This window comes from Carlito syrichta, unplaced genomic scaffold (genome assembly GCF_000164805.1).
Source record: "Carlito syrichta isolate Samal-C Ts95f unplaced genomic scaffold, Tarsius_syrichta-2.0.1 Scaffold313864, whole genome shotgun sequence".
NCBI classification, from domain to species: domain Eukaryota; kingdom Metazoa; phylum Chordata; class Mammalia; order Primates; family Tarsiidae; genus Carlito; species Carlito syrichta.
In genome coordinates, this window is record NW_007257960.1 from 409,270 (window position 1) to 415,125 (window position 5,856).

General features: G+C 37.3%; 1 pseudogene; it reads left to right on the forward strand.

Moving 5' to 3' along the window:
• Positions 1-215: 215 nt before the first annotated feature.
• On the forward strand, positions 216-1,232 carry LOC103273182 (annotated as a pseudogene).
• The last annotated feature ends 4,624 nt before the right edge of the window (positions 1,233-5,856 follow it).

Here is a 5,856-nt window from a genome sequence, read left to right on the forward strand (position 1 = left end):
GCCTGTATGTTTTTCTTCTGTTTCTATAAATGGAGAAATTCACTCAAGCATAATGCCAGAACTGTGGCTAAAAATGTGAAACCACGTGTTCATATGGCGGATTAGCGTGATGATGTAGATTTTCAGAAAATACACGCAGCGACTTGGGTCGCGGTGGGTTGTGCTTAGGCCTGGGTGGTGGTCCCGCCGCTGCCCGCGTCAGGGGGCGCCTCGGCTGGTGGCAGGTGCTGCTGTGGGTGCTGGGGCTTCCCGCCCGCAGCGTGGAGGTTGCAGAGGAAAGATGGATGGAAAATGCTACTTATGGTCGGCGAAGAAGCCTGCTCAGCCTCTCCGTGTGGGGGCCGAGTACCGGAGCAAGGAGGAGTCCCTGCGTGACCGGATGGGCCAGAGCAGGGCAACAGAAGAGGCTGATGCGGTGCGGGGGCTGGACAACCATGGCGATCAGTGGCGATGCCTTCTGTGATTCCCGGGGACAAGCTGAGCTCCGAGTCCAGCAGTGGCACCGGTGGCGCTGGAGGAGAGGGGGACTCCAGGAGCAGTGTTAGAGAGAGCCACTTCTCCCAAGACAGTGCTGGAGCGAGAAAGGGAGTCCCACGTGGAGCCCCAAGAGGCGGAGGCTGAGCCCGCCCCCGCTGAGAACTCCAGCAGCACTGAAAGCCTGAAATCCCCAAAGGTGAACTGCGAGGAGAGAAACGTGGCGGGACTAGAAAATGTCACTCTGAAGATGTCAAATACGTCACAGGACCTTATGGATTTTCTAAATCCAAATGGTAATGACTGTACTCTAGTCCTGTTTTACACCCCGTGGTGCCAATTCTCTGCCCGTTTGGCCCCTCACTTTAATCCTCTGCCACAGGCATTTCCAACTCTTCATTTTCTGGCTCTGGATGCATCTCAGCACAGCGGCAGCCCTTCTACCAGATTTGGCACCGTAGCTGTTCCTAACATTTTGTTATTTCAAGGAGCTAGACCAGTGGCTAGATTTAATCACACAGATCGAACACTGGAAAAGCTAAAAATCTTCATTTTTAACCAGACAGGTATAGAAGTCAAGAAAAATGTGGTAGTAACTCAAGCTGACCAAACAGTCCTCTTCCTGGCACTTTAGTGGAGAGTGTGGACTGGTTGCTTGTATTTTCCTTTTTCACTTCAGTTTTGTTATGTATGCTACCATTTGAACTAAGAGCATTTGGTGGCTCATTCCAGGACAAGAGCAGGAACATGTGGAATAGTGGTGGACTGAAAGAGGAAACTGGAAAGATGAATTTCAGTTCTTTATTTCAGAAATTAGTGCTATAATTTTATACCTTTTCTTCAGTGAAGTGTTGACTTGCAACTTCGGTCAGATGAAAAGAATCAGGCATTTGTTGAACTACTGAATGTATCAAAAAATCATAAACTGGTGTTTTAACTAGTATTGCAATAAACAAATGCAAAAATATTCAATAGAATGCACTGTTGTCCTTCTTACTACTTGAACATAATCGTATATATTGAAGAATAATCCAGTCAGAAATGTGAAAACATATTCTGGTACAAAAGTGCGAAAAATGTCAACTTGCTTATGATACAGAAGTCAAAAATAGGATTTCAGATTATAATTGGAGAAAACTCTTGATTCCTTATATATACTCAAGAAGATTTGTTTTCTGTTTGCTTGCAATTTCTTTTCCAGAGTCCATAGCAGAAAGTGTTGTTATGGGAAGAGCAACTAGAATTGATTAGTGTGAGCCCACAAATAGCAACTATTGGAAAATGAAAGAGTCAAATCTTAAAAAAATAAAAGAAATGAAAATAAATAGACCCTCATTTCGCTGTCTTTGAAAACAGTGTCTTGTTCATTGAAGATTATAAATCCTGTTAAGATCCAACCTGTAAGTCTGTCTTTACAATTATATACCCGGTATCTAGGACATGAACATCATACTTATTAAAAACCTACTGTGTGATAGACACGAGTCTAAGTGTTCAGGACATAATATGTACAAAACCACTAAATTTTTTTTTCTTCCACAAACTGGAGAAAACCAAAAAAAAAAAAAAAAAAAAGTAAATAATTAACTGAAGAAAAGCCAGTTAAGAACAAAACTATTAAAGAAAATGACAAATGCAACTATCAAAATGTAGACATAGAAAGCACCACAGAACAACTGAAGTTCTTCAATAAATACTAGCATGTTGCAAGACAATAAAAAAAGACAGATGTAAGAAAAGCCTGTAGCATAAGAGAGATGTAAAAAGTGTATTAATCAATCATATGTTTGTGTATTTGAATGTCTATTTAAACCAATAAGCTATAAATAGTTTTGACATTAAACACATAAATAAGGTGAGTTAAAGAAGGCCACTTTGAGGAAGCAACTTTGAATTCATTTGTAAAGTATGAAATACAATGAACCATTTTCAGGAGCAGAGGTTGGAGATGAGGTTGGTTGGGGAGGGAAGGAGTACTACCAAGAGATATTAAGAGCAAGTGAAAACTCTGGACTCTGGAGCTGCATAAAACCAGAATGAAGATCTATTTGTGAGTTAGAGAGGAGAATGCATTCATATTAGACCTTGGAGGATGGGGTAAGAAATATGGAGTTTATTCTAAATGGCAGTGAGAAGTTATGAGAAAAATATATGGAGGTCAGTAATAAGACCTAGCACATAGCAGGTACTAATACAGCTTTGCCAAAAAATGAATTAATACAGTTTAAAATTTTTAATGTTATACTTATGTTTCTGCTCTATTGTTGCTTTCTTTCATATTTTATGTTCATATCTAAGTGAAATCTCTCTGAGATTATAATATCCATGATTGGAAAAGTTACTTTTTTCATACTGACATTTGTCCAGGACATTTATCTCAGAGAATAACTAATCTGGAAAAGATATAATAAAATTCTTATTAGCATTTAATCATAACACTAAATTCACTTACCCTCATTTAAGCATTCATGGTAATGTCAGAGCTTATTTAACCAAAATTTCATATTTAGAGAAAAGATTATCTTTACTATGTAAGGATATCATCATTTCTGAAGGTTGATCAAAGAATCCCACAAGGTCTAGAGATGACAAAAGCTGCCCAGGGCACAACAGCAACTGAAAGAAACAAGAAATGATATTTGCAAGTGACTTTATCTCACTTTATCTATCTTTTAAATGATCCTGTTGCATATTTTTATTCTAATAGTGGTGGAAACCAAGAAATGAATTTCATAAGACTTCATGCTTATACAGGGACGGCAGTTCAAAATTACATCCAAAAAAACGAACTGGTACACCACACGCAAAACACTGTGTTAAAGGAGTTCATATAAAATATGTCTGCTTTATTGATTAAAGCTACATTTGGTTTCTCTTTCCTTGGTGAAGTTATCTTTATCTCTTACTCAAGGTAATATGTACCTTGCTACTCTGATATACTAAAATAAACTCTAAGATTCTGCAGTTCTAATTCTAGTTTGGAGTAAAAGAAGAATATGGGACAGTGAGAAAAAAAGTTGAATTATTATCTTCAGAGCATCAGACTAAAAAAGAGGATGGGAACCAGATTAGGGAAAAAGTGACAAGTGAAGAAGTCTAGGTCTTATCAGACTGACTTTAAGTATAGTCTTTTCCAGAGTATCTAAGAGATTGTAATGGGCATAACACGTGGATTATTTTAACTTTACACAAGAATTGTGATTAATCCCTGTCACTTTGTTCCTTAGTCCCCACAACTGTGGCAACTTGTCTGCCACATACAGATTAAAAGCTACCTCAGGTTCTGGAATTAATCCTCTCCTAAACCAGGGGAATTTAGATTCTAACAGAAAATCTGAATAGAATGGAGCATATTTTATCTAGAGACAAAGATCTATTAATTTGATTTTGTTTTCTTATATCTGTGGCTAGACTTTGTCCTTCTACTCAATTCTTACAACACACTTTTTATTCCAATAAAGTTTATCTCCATGAAAAATGGCCAGATTTTCAGTTACTCCAATACATCTTTCCAAATAGTAAGATGACCAACCTCCGTTTCTCATGATTTCTTCTAATAAATTCAACTAATACAATGAACCATCTGAAAATCTAAGTGTAAGAACCCCTGTAATCATTGCTTCCTAGGAAAATATGTTCACTCTGGCAAAGTTGGCATGTTTTCTAGAAGTTCTTAGGTCATTCTCAGAATAAATAATAGGATTAAAAGAGAAAGCATTATGCTTGGCAAAAGCTAACCAATACATGCAGGACACAGGATATGGAATGAAAACATTAAGACAACTGGTGAGAAGTGTCTTTTCAGCTGCTGCTTGAGTGACTTCAAAAACAGAGGAAGCAGAGAAGAGAATGACATAATGTTCAGCCATGTCTCCAGGAAGACTGTATCACGTGTGACTTGTTCCAAACCACCTGAACAAACAGGCTCGCGTTAGACTTATCTATTTATACCAAAGTATGGGGGAGAAAACTCAACCTTAAGACTGACAAAAAATAAAAGACAGAGAGAGAAACAGAGAGAGAAAGAGACAATTTGGTAGTTGTATTTGAGAGAACACAGATGTTGGCTCAACAGAAGGTGTTGACTCTAAGATAAAGAGATAAAATGATATGCTTTGTAAGAGATACTATTCTTTCTTCCTCCCTCCCTCTCCTCTTTCCTTTCTCTCTTTGTCCTCCCTTCCTTTTTCTTCTTTCTTGCCTCACTCCCTCTTTCCTTCCTTCCCTCCTTGCCTTCTACACTTGTCACTTTTTCCCTAATCTGGTTCCTATTCTTTCTTTTAATCTGATGCTCTGAAGATAATAATTCAACTTTTTTTCTCACTGTCCCATATTCTTATTTTACTCCAGTATCCATTCCTATTACCTTCTAATAATTTCCCTTCAAGTATCTGCAGTTAGCCAGGCTGTAGAGGATCTTGCTTACAAAGGTACAGATAGTACAACTCATAGACCATCATGGAAATATAAACATGACAAGAAAGAAAATGAATCTTTAAAGACTTCAAAATCAAATTACAGACCAGACTTTATTACATGATAATTTTGCTTTCTAAAAAATGTATATTTAGAGCATATTAAATGAGATTAATTGTTACTTTTTCTTTCTAATTCCCAGTGTGAATTTCTACATACACATTCAGCTTCATATTTCTGATACTTAGAACAGTATCAGACATATTTTGACACCCAGAACAGGCTGTAGTAAATACTTAATCAGTATCCAATAGAATTAAATTGAAATATGTGATGTTTAAAATATATATAGTGAAATGTCACCTTCAATAATAGAAATATCTTCGGTAACAGCTCATAATAAGCAAAGTGAATTACACTAAACAAACTGAGTATCTCTCTCTCTCATAAAATTCAGTAAAAGAAAATAATTCTCTTTAAATTCCACTTTATTTCTTACATAGATTTCATAAAGGAAAATTTGGTGTTCATACAGCTTGAGAGAGATAATGCCTTGAATTTAGAAAATTGCAAATATAAGGCAAAGGAAAATGTGTATGAAGAAAATCAAAGTAAAAACCACACACTATATATGTTCGAAAACTATAGACAGAGGCAACTCTTTGTCATTTGGTGCTTCAAGGGCTTACTCTAGTTTCTAGTGGTTCATTTAGGAAACAAGCATGTGGTACAAGAATAGAGGAAAGACATTTAATGCTATCTCGAGGGATGAGTTCATATTGAGACTGCATCCTTCTCATAGCAGCATCCCATATAATAGGTGATGAAGGATGGATTAGGGAGGCGGGAAGAGTGAGATTATTTCAGGCAGAGGAAAAGCATCCACAAAGACCAGGAGCACTGTGCATTCAGGAAATACAACCAACTCTGTGTGGCCAGATCTTGAGATTCTTGAAAGGGTCAAGC